Source organism: Molossus molossus, unplaced genomic scaffold, assembly GCF_014108415.1.
Source record: "Molossus molossus isolate mMolMol1 unplaced genomic scaffold, mMolMol1.p scaffold_m16_p_1, whole genome shotgun sequence".
Classification (NCBI taxonomy): Eukaryota; Metazoa; Chordata; class Mammalia; order Chiroptera; family Molossidae; genus Molossus; species Molossus molossus.
Window position 1 is genome coordinate 121,545,565 of NW_023425344.1, and position 18,947 is coordinate 121,564,511.

Genomic DNA, 18,947 nt, shown 5'->3' on the forward strand with positions numbered 1-18,947 from the left:
AAATTAAAATATCATAGTAACTATAGATTTATATCTGATAGTTATTTACAATATTTGCCAATTCATCTATCCAACACCCAGGGTAGAGCAAAAGTAGGTTTACAGTTGGGAGTATAAAAAAGTTTATTCTTGTATTATTATTTAATTACTGATAAAAAACACAGTTTATTCTTGTATTATTATTTATTAATTTTCCATACAAACAACAGTAAACCTACTTGTGCCCCACCCTGTATAATTCTACAGTATCTACATGTGCAGCCCTGTGCTTAGTGTTGGGGCTGTAGCACTGAACAGGATAGACTTCCTGCCCTATTAACAACATTGACATGACTCTAACCAGTTTATGTACTCCTCACACGAGTCCTGATGGATAGGCACACCCAGAACCCTCCTATTTAGAGGGAAACTGACACTCAAAGAAATTAAGGTCACATAGCTGACTAAAGGTGCAAGAGACTAGACTTCTCCTTAGAATACGTGACCAATCAGGAGTAGATATATCACAGACTGTAGTATCCTGCTTGCAGAGAGGTACAGTGTAATTCCAGACTATAAAGTAATTGAATGTCAGCTGATATGATTTTCATGTGCAACTGTGGTCTCTGTTACAGATTTAGAGCTTGCACTGTTATCAGAACTCCTATCAATGAAAACAATTTTTTTTTTAAAGAAAAAAGCACTTTGAGGGATTCTGAGGGATGGAAACTAGTGAAAAAGACTTATGCGAACAAATGTCAGCAGAACACTAAAAAGTCACCTGGCCGTGTGTGGAGAAAAGGGGACTCTAGTGCACTGCTGGTGGGAATGCAGACTGGTGCAGCCACTATGGAAAATAATATGGTGTTACCTCAAAAAATTAAAAATTGAACTTCCATTTGACCCAGTGATTCCACTTCTAGGAATATACCCTAAGAAGCCTGAAACACCAATCAGAAGGAATATATGTACCCCCATGTTTGTAGCAGCACTATTTACAATAGCTAAGATCTGGAAACAGCCCAAGTGTCCATCAGTAGACGAATGGATAAAAAAGCTGTGGTACATATACACAATGGAGTACTACGCAGCTGTAAGAAAGAAAGATCTCTTATCCTTTGAGACTACATGGAAGGACCTGGAAAGTATCATCCTAAGTGAAACAAGCCAAACAGAGAAAGACAAGTTTCATATGATCTCACTTATTTGTGGAATATAATGAACATAACAGTCTGAGGAATGGGGTAGTCCCAGAGACGTGGAAGGGGGGTACAGACTGACAATCCCCAGAAGAGGGGGGTGGTGAGGGAGAGATAACCCACAGAACTTATATGCATGTATGCATGAACAGTGGACATGGACAACAAACTGGGGACAGGGCTGGGAGGGAGAGGGAGGGGGGAATCAGTGGGGGAAAAAGGAGAAACATCTGTAACAAAAATTAATTTAAAAAAAAAAGTCACCTGGCTGTGCATGATAATATAAAGTGGGAACAGCTCCAAAATTATCACACAAAAGAATCATAATGCCCAAGTAAAGCAAGCAGAGAAGGGTAATTCCTGACACAGCAGGAGAGGCTTCTGGAATGAGGTTGAACTTGGAAACATATGTGACAGATTTCAGACAAATGATACAAGGGAAGAGGCAAAAGCTAACTTTTTCAGAATAAGAAAAAATCCAATTTTCTAGTTCTACAACCTAAAATGTCTTTAATCACATAAAGTGTTTCCCTCCTAGAAACCTGGATATTTTTCCATGAGTATTAAAATACAAACAGAAAAACCCAGCTTTAAAGAATCTCACCTTTTCATTTAGATTAAATTTCGTAAATGGAGACAACGGAATTATTTTAGTCAAGATAAGACAGAGTAATAGAGTGTATGAAACAAACTTCCCTATTCTGGGCACTTTAAAAAAAATGTATTTATTGATATTTTAGAGCGAAAGGGAGAGAGAGAAAGAAACATCAACTGGCTGCCTCCTTCACGCCCCTCACTGGGGATTGAGCCCACAACCCAGGCATGTGCCCTGACCAGGAATCAAACCAGGACCTTTTAAATCCATGGGATGACGCTCAATCCACTGAGCCACACCGGCCAGGCCCTATTCTGGGCATTTTAAAGTATACAATATTGTACTTTCTTTTTTGCAATGCATTTAATTTAGGGTTGACCCTTTAGTGCCTCTTAATTTTGTACTGAAATCATTCTCAATTAGATATATTTTTAAGTTCCTTTATTTATATAATAAAAAAACCCTCTGAAATTATTCTCTCTTATTTTCTCAGATCACATAAAATGTATCCCAATCAGTATTCTTCAATAAACATTCTTGAAGAAAAAAAGAAAAGTTTCTCTTCAAAAGCTAAGGAAATTTTATCAAAGCATTAAGTAAAACCCAGTGCAACTGCCCACCATACTACAAAACCTGTCTAAAACTTCACTTCTAGATTTAACTCTGCTAGAATATGAAAAGTATTACAGAATAAATGAAAAGGGCAATCTATTTACATTTCCCATGTTACAACAAAATTAACCCATTCTTCACAAGATCTTATACCCAAGCTTTCCCTGAACTCAGTTTTATATTGTTCTAAAGAGATGGTCCTCAACCAGGGGAGATTTTTGCCCCGAGGCACATTTGGCAATGTAACAGAAACATTTTTGGTTGTCACATTGGGGAAAGAGGGGTACTACTGACATTTCATGAATAAAGACCAGGGATGTGGCCAACAACCTACAATGCAGAGGACAGCTCCCTACAAAGAATTATTTGGCCCAAAATATTAATAGTGTGAAGGCTGAGAAACCTTGATCTAATATAATAACTCCTTGGCATATACCTTTTGTGAGCTTCGGTGGGATTGTATCGTACTGCAGTGTGACTGTTTTTACCAAGGTGGCTGAGGATAATCACCTTGATTGTGCAAAAGATATCACTGCTTTCTTTATGACGTGATTCTCCTTCAATCCTCAATAAACCAAAAAAATAAAAACCCTTATCATCCTTATTTAACATTTGGGTGAAAACAACTTAATTAGAAATTTTATTAAGCCCTGGTTGGGTAGCTCAGTTGGTTAGGGCATCGTCCCAATACTCCAAGGTTGCCAGTTTGATTCCAGGTCAGGGCACAAATAAGAATCAACCAATGAATGCATAAATGAACGGAACAACAAATCAATGTTTCACTCTCCCTAAAAGCAATAAAAAAAAAATTTTTTTTTATTGCCCTGGCCGGTTTGGCTCAGCGGTTAGAGCATTGGCCTGCGGTCCAGAGAGACCCGGGTTCGGTTCCCGCTAAGGGCATGTACCTCAGATGCAGTTTGTCCCCGGCTCTGGTTGGGTCGTGTGGGTGGCATCCACTCTATGTGTCCCTTTCACGTAGATGTTTCTCTCTCTCCCTCCCTCCCACTCTATCTGAACAAAAAATGTCCTCAGGTGAGGATTAAAAAAAAATTTTATTAAGAATTTAAACAGCAGAACTTCCGGTCAAGCTGGCAGCGTAGGTAAACATGGTATCGCGTCCTCCCACAACCACATCAAAGTTACAGCTAAACTACAGAACAACCATCATTCAAAATCACCTGAAATCAAGTTGAATGGAAGTCCTACAACTACGGAATTAAAGAAGCAGCTACATAGAGACACCCACGAGTGGCAGATAAAAATCAGGAGGAGACCTCAGCTGAGATGGTCCTCCCTGAGGACTGAGGGGTCCCCATTCCATACCAAGTGCCCCACTCAGAGTTCCAGTGCCAGGAAGAGAAGTCCCCATAACTTCTGGCTGGAAAAACCAGCAGGAACTGAGGCTCAGGGAGGCTGAGGCGGATGGAGCCCCAGGCAGCTCCTCTTAAAGGGCCCACACATGGACTTTTCTGACTCACCCCCTCTAAGCTTGGAGGGGAGGCAGCTCGAGGGACACCAGAGACATACAGGGAAGAACTGACATGACTGGCCCTGGAGCAAGGGCTGGAGAGGGGGCTTTCTCCAGGACAAACTGCTGTCAGAGGCCTTTGTTCCTTTGGTGAGCCCTTCCCCGGGGCGGCAGACAGCTGCCATATCTGGGACTCTAGCAACCTGGCTCACACTGTTTGCCCTGTCCTGGTGATTCCCTGAGGCCCCGCCCCACCCAGCTTTCGGGCCCACCCAAACTGTTGCCAGTTGCTTAACCATAGGATTGGCCTGTCTTGGATCCTGCTTCAGGTTTTCCTAAATTCTTTCAAACAAGCAGTATCTGGTCTCAGCTAGCCCCATACCTCTCGTTAAGTAATACATAGAAACAAACACAGGGAGGCAGCCAAAATGAGGAGACAAAGAAATAGGTCCCAAATGAAAGAACAGAACAAAACCCCAAAAAAAGAACTAAGCAAAAGGAGATAAGCAACCTAACAGATGCTGAGTTCAAAATACTGCTTATAAGGATGCTCAATGAACTTAGTGATAACCTCAGTGTCTCTCCCCCTTCTCTCTCAATAAATAAATAAATACACACATACATAAATAAATGGTATTAATCAGCCCTGACCAGTTTAGCTCAGCGGTTAAAGCATAAGCTCACAAACCAGAGTTGAGGGTAGGATTCCTGATAGGGGTTATAAGGCAGGCAACCAGTTGGTGTGTCTCTCTCACTCAGATACTTATCTCTCTGCTGCCCTCCCTTCCACTCTATTTAAAAATCGATGGAAAAATAGCCTCAGGTGAGGAATGAAAAAAAAACAGGACTTGAGAAAGTTTAGGGGGCTAGGTAGATGTGTCACTCACTTAATACTGCCTTTATCCTATTATCAATATTTCTGCCCCTACAAAATTGGGCACACCCATCTTTCACCATCTTTGTAGCCTCTTTTTTTTTTTTTTATCCTCACCCGAGGACATTTTTCCATTTTTTGTTCAGATAGAGTGGGAGGGAGAGAGAGGAAGAGAGAGAGAGAGAGAAACATCGATGTGAAGGGACACATCAAGTGGCTGCCATCCGCACGACCAACCAGGGCCGGGGACAAACTGCAACCGAGGTACATGCCCCTAGCAGGAACCGAACCTGGGTCTCTCTGGACCGCAGGCCGACGCTCTAACCGCTGAGCCAAACCGGCCAGGGCCATCTTTGTATCCTCCACTGTGCTTAGCATACTGTCTTGTCTGTGGTGGAAACCAATCGTCCATGCATGGCATGCATCCTCTAATATTGACTGAGCACATACAATGTACCAGGCATTGTTCCAAAAGCTGGAGCTATAGCAGTAAACAAAACAAAAACTTCTTCCCTCATGAAGTTTACATTTTAGTGAGAGAAACAGACAATAAATAAGACAATTTTTTAAAAAGCATTCAGAATGATTCAGAATGTTAGACAATGACAAGTGTTTAGAAGAAGCAACACAGAGTGACCAAAGAAGCCCTGGCCGGTTTGAGTCAGCGGTTACAGCGTCGGCCTGCAGACCAATGAGTCTCAGGTTCGATTCCAGTCAAGGGTATGTACCTCGGTTGCAGTTTGTCCCTGGTCCTAGTCAGTTCATGTGAGAGGCAACCAGTCGATGTGGCTTTGTCACATTGATGTTTCTCTCTGTCTCTCTCTCCCTCCCTCCCACTCTGATGATAAATGGAAAAATATATATATCTTCAGGTGAGGAATAAGAAAGAGTGACCAAAGAATACCTCACTGATAAGGTAACTTGAGCAAAGGCAGTAAGAAGCTAAACCGTGGGGGAAGCATTATAGGCAGTGGAGTCAGCAAATGCAGACCCTTATGCACACATGCTTGGTGTTTTCCAAGAACAGCAAAAAGATTGTGTAGCTACAGCAGAATGGAAGACAGACTAGTAAAAAAAATGATATCAGAGATGTAATGGGGTTGGAGGTAGTAGGTAGGGAGCATTATCATGTTGTTCTCATTAAGTCATAATAAGGACCCTGACTTAATACTCTGACTGAAATGGGAAGCCATTGGAGAATTTAAAGCAGGGAAGTGACATGGGCTGACTTAGGTTTTATAAGACTCACTTGTATTGCTGTGTTAATAGACTAAAGAAAATAATACTGAATCTAAACTATGATTGAAAAATAAAATAAAATAAAAATAGACTAAAGAGGGGCAATAACAAAGCAGAGAGAACAGTTAAGGTTCTACTGAAATGATCCAACCTAGAAATATTGTCACTGCTATAGTTGGGGCTAGGGGTAGAAGGAATTAAATGGTTAAATTTTGGATAGTATTTTGAATACAGAGCAAATAGGATTTGCCAACTGACCTCATATGAAAAAGACAGAAGGGAAAAAGTCAAAGATGCCTAGTAGATATCCAAGAGGAAATATGAAGAAGAGGGCCAGTAGATATGTTAACCTATATAATATAGGGAAGAAGTTCTCAGTTAAAGATAGAAATGAGTTATTCGCATTGTTTGGATTTCAGAAAGGTAATATAGTGCATACAGTAGCTCTCCAAAATCAAGCACATTCACATTTCTGCACCAAGTGGGACAGCCTAGATAGGTCAGGCTGTACCCCTAAATTGGCTGTGGAACCAAACTTACCAACCTACCAACAATAAAAAATTCTTGCATTTCAGAGTTGCAGATAGGGGACTTTGAACCTATATATGCTTCAACAGCCTGCAAGTCAGCAAGCCTAGTCCTGGAGGATACCAGCAGGACTCGGGAAGTATCCACTGCCAAGATGCTGGTAAATACAAATGACATGCAAGCACACAAACCAGAAAGGGGTGGAGAGTACAAAAGCAAAAAAGAGAGAGATATAGAGGCAAGAAAGAGATGTATCAGTTAGAAATTGCTACCAATAAATGCCTAATTTTGAAGCCAATTACAACCAAACAGAGGCAGCCTATGAATATCAAACTTTAAAATGCCATTAGAGCTCAAGTTTTAAATTAGTTATTTCTCACCTACTGGGCCCCAGCACTGCCTTAAGCACTGAGGCTATCAAGAAAGCTAAGTCCCAGTCTAGATGGACTATGCACCACTGGTGCAGTGCTCCCTAAAAATCAGTATCAGGTAGCTACCCTAAAAATTTATGACAGAAACTATATGTATTTGGTTATAACTGACAACAAATCCCACTGGGCACATCTTTGGAAGAAGAGACCCCAAAAGAAAGTCATATAATTAAAAGAAGCCAAGGTTTGTTGTTTAAAACATGTTGTTAAAAAAACCATTAGCGCCCTGGCCGGTTTGGCTCAGCAGTTAGAGCATCGGCCTGCGGTCCTGAGAGACCCGGGTTCGGTTCCTGCTAGGGGCGCGTACCTCGGTTGCAGTTTGTCCCCGGACCTGGTCGGTTGTGCGGGTGGCAGCCATTCGATGTGTTCCTTTCACATTGATGTTTCTCTCTCTCTCTCTCTGTTCCTCTCTCTCCCTCCCACTCTACCGGAACAAAAAATGGAAAAATGTCCTCGGGTGAGGATAAAAAAACAAACAAAACAAAACAAAAAAACCATTAGAGCATTGGCTGGTTTGGCTCAGCACTTACAGCGTCGGCCTGCAGACCGGTGAGTCTCGGGTTCAATTCTGGTCAAGGGCACATACTTTGGTTGCGATTCATCCCCAGCCCTGGTTGGGGTGGTGCAGGATGCAGCCACTCGATGTGTCCCTTTCACACTGATGTTTCTTTGTTTCTCTCTCTCTCTCTCTCCCTCCTCCCACTCTATCTGAACAAAAACATAAGTATGTCCTCAGGTGAAGATAAAAAAAATAAATAAAAATTAGAATTGCCTGGCTAGTGGTTGAGCATCGACCCATGTACCAAGAGGTCACCAGTTTGATTACTAGTCAGGGCACATGCCCAGGGTGTGGGCCAAATCTCCAGTGGGGGGCATGCAGGAGGTGGCCAATAGGTATCCTCTCTCATTGATATTTCTCTCTCTCTCTCTAAAATCAATAAAGAAAAAAACAGTTTTTTTTAAGACCATTACAATTGTCTAGCAACAAATGATATTTTTTTAAATGCCAGGAAAATAAAATTTCTCAAAATATTTTAAAATAATGTAAATTACTAATGGCAAACCCTGATTCACAGACTACCCCCAAGTATGCTGCTGGATGGGTTTCATTAGTTGACCTTGACAAAAACCAAATATCCAGATTTATTTAAACTGTAACAAGATAAAAACCCTAAGATCTTGCTGCTGCTGCTGCTACTACTACTACTACTACTCACTTGTTAGCAGACACATAAATCTATGTGAAGGGAAAGAAGATTTAGGAAATAACATTTGACCACCACATTAACAATGTATCTTGACCTTCACATGATATCAGTATGCCAACTCCATATTTTCTTCATTGTGATTCTTAACTTTCCGAAGCAGTAGAAGCAATCAAGTCTACAAACTGAAGAGAACAGAATTCACAAACTAGAGAGACTTACAATGCACTTGTCAATTTCAACATGCCATCCCTTCTAACATTTCAAAGTATTCTCTCTGGAGTACTTTGAGTGAGATGTCTAAGGCCATTTAACCCATCAATTCAACTAGATCTATGACTCCACCTCCTGTTTCTCATTCACCAATCCTTCTCTCCTCACCCAAAGGCAGGCTCTCCTTCCTCTGAATTCCTTACAACTTTGTATTTGACTCTTATGGCACTCAACCAACACTGACGTGAAGTAAAATTATTATGTGTTTATTTGTCTTTCCTTCTAACAATGTAAACTTCTATAGGACAAAGATTCTTCCTGTGTGTAGTACTATTTAAGGGGGTCAATAAATTAATGTTGATTTAATTCACCTTTAGAATCTGAGTCCAAATCTTTTCCCTCAAAGCTGCTTTCAAAAGCACACTGCTAGTTCCTCAAAGAGTTAAACATAAAATTGCCAAATGACCCAGCAATTCTACTTCTGGGTATAAACCCAAAATAATTCAAAGCAGGTAACTGAAGAGAGATTTATATATCCATGCTCATAACAGCATTATTCTCAATAGTCAAAAGGTGGAAACAACCCAAATGTCCATCAATGTATGAATAAAATATAATTACAATGGAATATTATTGACCATCAAAAAAGTAATTCTGACAAATGCTACAACATGAATAAACCTTGAAAACATTATTCTAAGTTAAATAAGCCAGACACAACTGACAAACACTGTATTTGAGTCCACTTCTACGATGTACTTAGAGTAGTCACATTCAGAGACAGAAAAAACAGTGTTTGAGTGGTTGTCAGGGACTGGGGGGAGATTTATGTTATCATTTAATGGGCATAAAATTTCAGTTTGGGAAGATGAAAAAGTTCTGGAAATGGATGGTGGTGACGGTCAAACAATGTTAATATGCCCAGCCAGTGTGGCTCAGTGGTTGAGCATCAACCCATGCACCAAGAGGTCGCTGGTTCGATTCCAGGTCAGGGCACAAGCCCAGATTGTGGGCCAGATCCCCAGTGGGGGGCATGCCGGAGGCAGCCAATCAATGTTCTCGCTCACTGATGTTTCTCTCTCTCTCCGTCTCCAAAAATCAGTACAGAAAAAAAAATGTGAATGTACTTAATGCCACTAAATTGTACACTTAAAAATAGTTAAGATTGCTAAATGGTTAGCGCGTCGGCCCATGGACCGACGAGTTGCAGGTTCGAATCCGGCCAAAGGCACATACCTCGGTTGCAATTCATCCCTGGCCCTGGTCGGGTCATGCAAGAGGCAACCAGTTGATGTGGCTCTATCACACCTATGTTTCTCTCTCTCTCCCCCTCCCTCCCACTCTATCTAATGATATATAAAAAAATATACTTGGGGGAAGAATAAAAAAATATATATATATATGTCCACCAGGGTGGCCTAGTTAGTTGGAGCATCTCGGTGTTTCTCTTACATCGACGTCCCTCCTCCCTTCTTCTCTCTAAAAATCAATAAACATATCCTCGGGTAAGGATATAAAAAGTGGTTAAGAGGGTAAATTTTATGGTATGTACTTTTTTTTCTTTAAAGCACACTGTTCTACCCTGGTCAGTTTGCCTCAGTGGTTAGAGCATCGGCCCATGGGCCAAAGAATCTCAGGTTTGATTCCAGTCAAGGGCAGGTACCTCTGGTTACAGTTCGGTCCCAGGCCCTGGTCGGGTTGTGCAAGAGGCAAGCAATGGATTTCCCTCTCACATCTATGTTCTTCTCTCTCTCTCCCCCTCCCGCTCTAACTGAAGATAAATAAAAAAATATCATCAGGTGAGGATTAAAAAAACTTTTTTTTTCAAATAAAAATAAAATAAAAAATAAAAGCACACTGTTCCTTCTGCTTACTATCCTTAGACCAGAGGCAGTGAACTGTAGATTTAAAGAGCATGATCTCTGAAACCAGAGTGCCTGCATCCAGATCCTGGCTTGATTACTTATCATGTCTAACCTGGCTGTGCTACTCATCTTTAAAATATGGATTCCATAGTACTTACTACAGAGGGTTGCCATGAACATTAAATGGGTTAATAAATCTACATTACCTAACTCAGTGTCTGGGACATAGTAAGGGCTCATTAAATGCTGAGTTCTTGTTATCATTCAAAGAGACAGAGGGTTCAATTTGAAAAAGCATGTAACTATCATTTTTGCAAGAACTACAGAAAGTAACTTAACAAACTCTTGATTGAGAAGTTAATAAGAAAGCCTTTTAAGGCACTGCACTAAATTTCTGAATGCTGTGAACATAATCTTTTAATTCCAACTAAAACTCACTGCCATTAACATCTGCCTTGCACAGTTCTCCAGTATTCTGTCTGCTTGCAATGAAGATGTACACAGGATTATACTTTGCCAGGAAATCTTAACAAATTACTACACACCTCCTTCCTTAAAAAAAAAAAAAAAAAAAAAATCTTACTGTTGAATTACAAATCTTACCTTCTTAATTACAAAATGCCAGTCTATCAAGGGTCTTTAATTCTGACAAACTACACAGTATATAAATACTGATTTGGTATAGGTATTAAGCATTTATGACAACTTTCCTAGGACAGTATATCCAGGTTTTTACCTTAATTCTTAAAGCCTATGACCCTGCCACACCGTAATAAACAACATATTCTCTAAGGGCAAGAATTAAGTCTTCCATTTCCCAGCATACAGCCTGCAAATAGTGGGAACAACGATGTGCTGACCTAACTTTCCTGAGTAGTAAATTCTCTACTGTCTTCGCTATCTTTGTCAGTTTACAACATCAGGAAAAACATGTAAGTTTTCAGTCTCCAGACAAATTATATTACTGTATAGCCACCATTTATCAAACTACAAAGCTACTGTTACCACTCCTATTTCCTTAGCTGAGAAGGTGGGGCTTACTCTCTCCACAGGTCTCTGGCACAGGGCACCAAGCACTCAGTCCCAACTGAGCAAAGCACAAATCTAGAATTTAGCATCAGTTCAGACAATTAGCCAGAGAGCTTGCTCAGATGTTAGTAAATTTAAAAAAAACTCATTCGAAATATTCATTTGATATTTTCTCATGAAAACTATCAAAAACACTTAACTTCTCTTAAGAAAAGAGAATGTATCAAGTCAGAGCAAAAATCTCAATTGAAAAGGTTCATTAAACCTGAAATGTCCTAAGACAAATCCCCACTTCACGTTGGAGGGACAACACTGCACTAGTCCTTGATTTCACCCTACTCTCTGTAATAAAACTGGGTAGGAACATTATATTTTAAAGATTATAAGTAGAAATTGGTATAGATGTTCTAACATGTACATTACATAAAACAAGACTTTACAAGAACACCTATAGTCACTTAAATTGCAACTTCTTTGTGAAATTAAGCTTATACAGAAGAAGCCCCTGTACAAAGAAAGCGTTAAAAAAAATTCAAGGGTTGAGGACACCATAGTATTGTATACAAAGTATGAGTTTTTATTTATTTTTAATGTTTGTGGTTTTTTTTTTTAGAGAAAGAGACAGATTGAAACATCATGTGAGAGAGAAACATCAATAGGCTACCTACTGCTCATCCATATCGGGGATCTAGCCAGAAACCCGGACAAGTCCCCTGATCAGATTCCAAACCGCACCTCTGTCCATGGACAGAAGCTCGGTCCACTGAGCCACAGCGGTGGGCCAAAATATGAGTTTTTAAATAAATCACTATCTTTTATAAACAGATCATTTTAACATAAAATGTAAATTCAACAATTTCTTTTCTAAATCTGAGCCTTGTGAAGAATAGGAGCTTCCCAGCCTTTTCATGGCTACCTGTGTTTGAAGTCCTAAGGCACCGAAACAGACGCTAAGTGTATTTTTTAATTCTTTTTTTGGGGGTACGTGTCCCCAGCAGGAACCGAACCCGGGACTCTCTGGTCCACAGGCCCATGCTCCAACCGCTGAGCCAAACCGGCCAGGGCCAGAGGCTGTCTAATTACCCACCACCGCACTGGCTCAAAGGAAGACCTGCCCCGTAGAACTACGGTAACTGAACATCAAGGGAACTCCAGAATATGTTGTCCCCGACCACAATTCTAAGTCTCTGACGATTCTCTTGGTCCCTCCCCCTACCACGGACACAGCACGAGCAGCATTAGACCTGACTACAACCAAAAAACTTTGAGCACCTCACCCCAAAAATCACAACCAAAAGGGGAGCTGCACGGTGCCATCTCCACAAGCAAGGACCAAGACAGAGACAACAGCTCCAGCACCAGACCCTCGTACCCCAAGCAAAAGCACCACAAGAATAGGTCTTGACACCACCACAGCTCGGATTGGAAGGGTCCTTCCCACCAAGAGAGACGTAGGGCGGGGCAAACCTAGGCGCCGCGAAGCCGGACAGCGAGCTTTTCCGAGCCCCGCCTCGGGTGCCAAGGAGGCGGAAACCGAGGGGAGGAGGAGAACGGCTAGGGGCGTGGCAACATCGCTCCGTACTGACTCTCCAGCCAACTGGATCCCGAGAAGGCGGACTTCACCGCCCTCCATGCCTCGCTCCGAAGCCCCGCGCGGGAGACACCCTCTCGTCCCACACCCCAGCAGACCCTTGCGCGGCCGCCAAGCCGAGGCCCCGCCCACCCCGGCAGAACAGGAGGGGGAGGTCGCCCACAGACAGCATTAAGCGCAGGGCCAGTCCCGCCCCTATCTCCACAATCGCACGCGCGCGCCGACCCCGCCCCTGAGCAGCGCGCGAGAGCCCGCCCTCTCCGCGCGCAGGGGGACTACGCTCTCCTCCCCCTCCCGCATGGAGTTACCCCGCTCCGCCCCCCCCCCACCGCCCTCACACATCCACACACCTCCCATCCGCCGGCTCTAAGGGAAGCCGAGGTCAGTCGCCCCCTTAAAAATACACACCCTCGAGTCCCGTATTACCCGCCACCAGGATCCCCGGCCCGGTATGCCCTCACCGCAAAGCTGCTCCGGCCGCTCCTTACTGCGTGTCCCTCTCAGCGTGAGCCTCGGGTTTAGCAGGGAGGCCCCGCGAACAGCGCAGGGCATAGGCCCGCCGAAGAGGACTGGCAGCCTTCTCTCCACTAACGAAGTGGTCACAGGCCCCGATGCCCAGACTAGGAGGAAGGGAGGGAAACTCTGAGGGGAAAAGGGGAGGGGGGAAGATGGAGAAACCGTCTCCGCCGCTTCTACCGCCGCGGCCGCTTCTCTGTTACCCGGGAAATCCCGCCCACTCCAGCGGCCCGCCCCGCATAGGAAAGACTGAACTTCGCTCCGCCACAGGCCGCATAATCCGCCTGTTAAAGGTCTATCCAATCGCTGCGCCCTGTCTGCCCTCAGCCCGCCCCTTCCCCCTCGGCTAGGAGGGGTGGGGGAGCGCTCACCTTCTCCACGCCCTTATTGGCGGGGAGCTTCCCGGCCTCAACCCCGCCTATTGGAGGCGAATCGTTGAATCCCACCCCCAAACCGGACCACTATTGGAGGAATTAGGGAGGCTCTTCACGTCTCATTGGAGGAGTCCACATATCATGCCCCGTGCCGTCTCAGCCACAGGCCCAACGAGTCAGCTTTCGCCCTCGCCGGTCATTGCACTGGAAGGCTGTCCCTGGCTGTCCCACTGCCCTAAGGAAGGTAAGCAACCGATGTGGGGTAAAATGTCCGTGAGACAGCCCCTCCTACTACACTGCCGGGCCGGGCCCCGCCCCAACCATCGGATTGGATAGTTTGCGCCCGGTAGCAGCCCCAAATGGTCAGAACGCCCGTCTAGGAAGAAGCTGACTCCGCCCTGCGCGAGGAGGCGGAACCTTATCAGTCCTTTTGTGGAATGTTGACACTAGAGACTGAGCGCAGAGTTCCAGGGCCCGAAATAGGAGGTGCCGCGGGCTCCATAGCCGAGTTCTAACCCTGGGATTCTAAGGGGAGAGGCAGCGATTTACCACCCTGGATAAACTACCCCTTACAAAAAAAGAGAAAGAGAAACATCCTTCCTGTACCATTCTCTCTCTACAATTTACATTTCTGCACGCTGCCTCCTCGTCAACACAAATATCCGGAGCAGCTCACAAGTCCTTTTAGTAAGCAGGATGCTGAATTAAGGATTGGAGACTAAAACCGAGAAATAGCCCCAGGGGTTGCCAACCCGGGGCACACTTCTAACACTGACACTCCATAAACCTGAATAAGCAGTCTTAAAAGGGCGGGGATCATCAAAATGAAGGCAGGGCCTTAAAAGCCATAGCCCTGGAAGGCGGGGCGTGAAGTGTAAGACACTCTCATTCTCCAGGTTAGGTCTAGAGGCATCCTCAAACCGGAAGAACTGAGGAAGTAGACCAAACAGGCCATGGCATAAAAAAATCTTCGCCCAAACTTCACAAAAAGGATAAAAATTAGAGTTGGGTGCAAAAGATAGAATGGCTTTCACCTTCTCCTTGGACAACGGGGGTTAATGGCAGTCTCTCTGTCAATTAAAGTGCTTCGAACATCCAAAGTGCTTGAAATGCCTATGTTGCTTTTATTTGTTCACCTAATAGGGCGGAGAACTGAAGGTGGCCATGCTTTGGAAAGTGCTTATTGAGCGCCAGGAGAGGAGGAGGTGGGACTAGTTTTCCCACTCTCTCCAGCAAAAAGGTTACTCCAAATGGGCCCACTCCACAAGTGGCAGGCCCCAGGGAACCTAAGTTCTAACGTGTCCTCCGGAGACGGCAAGGAATGAGCACTGGCAACAGGTGGGCCTGACTCAAAGGATGGCTTCAAGCCGCAAGGACAAGGCAGCTAACTGTGAACCACAGAAGCAGCCGATAATGGGAGCAGCCTCTCCCGGAGCCAAGGACAAAGCTCTAAAAATAAGTCACACGGAGGAAAGTGAACTCCAGGCCAAACCTTTAGGAGGTTCCAAAGAAGCGGCACTTCCGAGAGCTAACGTTAATTCTGGGTCGACTCCTTTCCCTGACTGCGTGCCACACTGCACTTCCACCTGACATCAAAAACCACCTAAAACCCAAGTAGGATTCAGTTACCCCCGACTTCTATCAACAGGGAGTGAGCTGCCCTGCATGTTGCCTGAGGCCTCCAGGTCAATCATCGGTTGCTTAGTTTTAGATAAACACAACTAAGGGCAGCGGCTGTCTTACCCTGGGAAGAAAACACACTGTCAGCGTTCGGTAGCTTTCTCAAGTTTAAGCTGAGGACGATCTTTGAAAAGTCCAAGGGCACAGGTATAGCCAGGCCGCAGGATCAGAACTTTCGTACTTGGCCCGGAAGGGCAGATCCCACTCCCTCCTTCAAACCCCTGCAGAACCCCCGGAGCTAACCCCCCAAATCCACTCCACACTGTCATCCCCTAACTTAATCGCAAAGGCTAATAGATATGGAGCCTTGGAAAAGTGAATCATTGTGTCTTCTCGGCTCTCCCCGCCCCGTCTTGCCAAGGGATACAACTCCAAGCCCGGGACTTCCGGGCGGGAGACAGTTCTAAGGAGCAAGACTGGCCTCACCCATGTGCAGAGAGCGCACAGTACCGATGAGAAGGCGCGGGGAACAAGGGTGGACTTCCTCTTCCAAGCTTGCTACGCCAGAGGCAGGGCTATCTATTCCACCAATCAGAAGTAGGGGTGGGACTTTGCGTCTTGCCTAGGCCGTAGGAATCCCTCCTCCGCCCTTCACAGGGAAAAAAAATCCTAGAACTTAAACTCCAGCCCAGCGTCCGATAGGCGGAGCTCAGGAAAAGGTTATCCAATTAGTAACCGAGAAGGAAAAAAAGGGAGTCTCGCCGCCCAGCCAGTGGAAGACAAGAGAAGGCGGGCCCTCAGGAGGAGCCCAAAATAGGTAGAGAAGAGCCCCGCCCCCAAGCTCCCCTCCGCTTCGGTTGCACAAGCGGTCATCGTAGTAGATAGTAAACAGGCTAGGCCTAGGAGAGGAGAGGAGGCTAGAGCGGCCCGGCACTCTGTGGGCCTGATCCCTGCGCCTCTTCTCTTGGATGCGCTTTCCCTAACCGCCGCGGTTCGCGCCGGCGCCCCGCCTACCAGCCGGCAGCCGCCATTCCGGCTGACAGGCGCGCCTCCCGCGCCCCTCCCCGCCCGCTGATGCATTTCCTTTTCCCGAGTCCGAGCGTGGAGACCGTTTTCCCAGTTTCCGACCTTCACTGCCCCTTTCAGGCCAACCCCTCGTGGGTGCGCACACACGCCGCGCCCCCGCCCCCTCGGCCGTCGCTTTCGAGTGGGCGGGGAAGACAGCTCGTTGTTTGTGGGATCAGCTGGAGCGCGGGTCTAAGTCACTGAGTTCCTGGATGGTTTCCACTACCACTGACCGAGTTGGCGCGGGCTCGCGGCCTGGCTGATTCCGGCGCCGAATGCCGGTTCTACTGCCACAGCCCGAGAGTCCGGAGAGCCTAGACCAGCGCGGGGGATCTTTCCGGTTGCCTCCCGGCTCCCGGCCGCCCCTCCCTCTAGGCCCGCGTTGTCCCCGCCCTTAGAGTCCATAACAACCGTGGGCCCACGGCGCCCGCGCCTCTCTGGAGGGTGCCCACCGCCCCTCCTACAATTTGCGTACAGAAACGAAACCCTAGAGGCGGCGGTAGCTCGCGAACACCAGCTCTCGATCCGCTCCGGCGCCGAGGGCTCAAGCTGCCGCCCCCTACCGAGCTCGCGCGCCGCAGCCCGGGCCCAGCTCCAGTTGGTGTTCGGAATTTCCCTTTTCTCTTATAATTAAGGGGGACCTCCGCCTCCTGCCCGCCAATTAACCTAGTCTCCCGCCGCAACCTACCGAAACCAAAGGCTCGGTGAAATAAACTAGGCAGCACACCGGCATGCTGGTGACCCCTCCCCACGAATCCGGCCTGGCTGGAAAACACACTGGCGCTAAGAGCTCTTTCCTGGACTGCCCCTCGCCTCCCTCGGACCCCTAGCCTCCCCTAGTTCCGTCCCGAGGCCCGCGACGCCCGCACTGTGGCGGACCGGTCAAAGCGACTGGCGGACGAACTAGCCCCTCAAACGCCTGAGATTGGGGAGACTAAATTAAAAGCAGCTGTTTAACATACCTTGGGAGCCGGGCGAGGAGTCCTGAATGGGGAGAACGCCCCCCATGGGCCATTGGCTCTCCGGCGCTCGCGTCAATCACCCTCGGCCCGCCTCCAACACTTGCCCCACCTCTTCCCTTCCCGACCTCCCTCCAAAGACAATATAAATAAATAGATAAACTAGCCACGCGTAGCAGGCGCTTCTATGGCAGAGGCCCCTATCTCTCCGGCACCGCTGCCTCGAGTTTCTTGAGGCCTTTGGACTGGAGGGAGACATTCTGGAATTGATCCGGGGGCTCCTCCTGCGGTGGCCCGGAGGAGGAGCTAGCAGGACTACCCCAGCCGTACTTCCTTCACACACACGCACATTTGGAACTGGGCAGAGAAAGATAATAGGGACACCCTAGGGATTGGCTGGGAGTATCCCGACTTCCCTGGCTGTGTAACCTAATCCTGTCAGGCCCATTCTTAGGCCCCTGCCTAAAAAGGAACTGTGTAAGCGGGAAGTCCTGCGTTCAGGACAACAAACACTTGTCTGAGCACCTACTGTGGGTTAGGCAGACACATTCACACCGCACTTGCTGCTGGGTGCAATTGCAGAGACTGGATGAAATGTTCACTCTGTACCCGCCAAGGGCTCCAGACCCAACTGAGGAGATGCCACGAAAGAGCTAAAGCAAGGCAGAAATGTATATATAAATAGATATCCATAGTAACTCAGAGTAGGGAGATCCTAGCTGAAAAAAACTGGGAAGTCTTTATGGAGCAGATGGTACTCAAGTTGAGTCTTTTTTAAATTAATTTTTTTAAATGTTTATTTATTGATTGATTTTAGAGAGGGAGTGGAAGGAGAGCAAACAAAACATCAATTTGTTATTCCACGTATTTATGCATTCATTGGTTGATTCCTTTATGTGCACTGACCCAGGAATGGAAATGAAACCTTGGCCTATCAGGAGGATGCTCCAACCAACTGAGCTGCCCAGCCAGGGCTCAAGTTGGGTCTTAAATGATTTTGTAAGGCAGAAATGAAGAGGCAAGTAATTTTCAACAAAAGGCACAAAGGAATAAATGCAAAACATTATTAAGGAACTTCAAATGAAATTCGGGGTTGCAAAGGTAAAACCAAACAGCAGAATACTTTAATATCTGGTTAAAATTCTTACAACTGGGTAACAGAATGTGCAAACAGTATGGTCCAGAACTATGGTTTAAGATACTCAACATTACAACACCTGGATGGGTTTTGAGAGTGGTTTACATGAGTGGTACCTATAGGCAGCAAGGTGGGGCACAAAGGCTGTTGTAATACTGGGTTTGGTGACTACACAGGTACATCTGGTGGGAAAAACCAAGAGAAGTTTTCTTTTGTCTCTCCCAGCTACCCAATCCAGAATGTCTTTCCTACCTTCAGCAGCCCTCAAGTTAAAGCTCTGACTCACATTCTTCCTTGAATCATTTACATTGTCATAATTTTCAACCAAAAGAAGTTTGAGCAGGGGGTTGGGGGGGGGTTGGGCAGAGGACAGAGGATACCTCACATGTCTGTGCTCAAGAGCTGAACCTGAGGTCAGGGCACACAGTGAGAAAGAAAGACCTGTTG

At 45.8% G+C, this 18,947-nt stretch overlaps 1 protein-coding gene across 6 annotated transcripts in view; it reads right to left on the reverse strand.

Moving 5' to 3' along the window:
- The window catches only part of SIN3A (SIN3 transcription regulator family member A), a 71,755-nt gene extending 58,262 nt beyond the window's left edge, over positions 1-13,493 (reverse strand). For 2 of the 6 annotated variants that reach the window (XR_004960394.1, XM_036269530.1), the window contains exon 1: positions 13,290-13,491. The gene's annotated coding sequence lies outside the window, so the exon portion shown is untranslated. Of the gene's footprint in view, positions 1-13,289 lie in introns of all 6 variants that reach the window. The other 4 variants (XM_036269510.1, XM_036269503.1, XM_036269495.1 and 1 more) reach the window with 3 other exon arrangements.
- Positions 13,494-18,947: the final 5,454 nt, after the last annotated feature.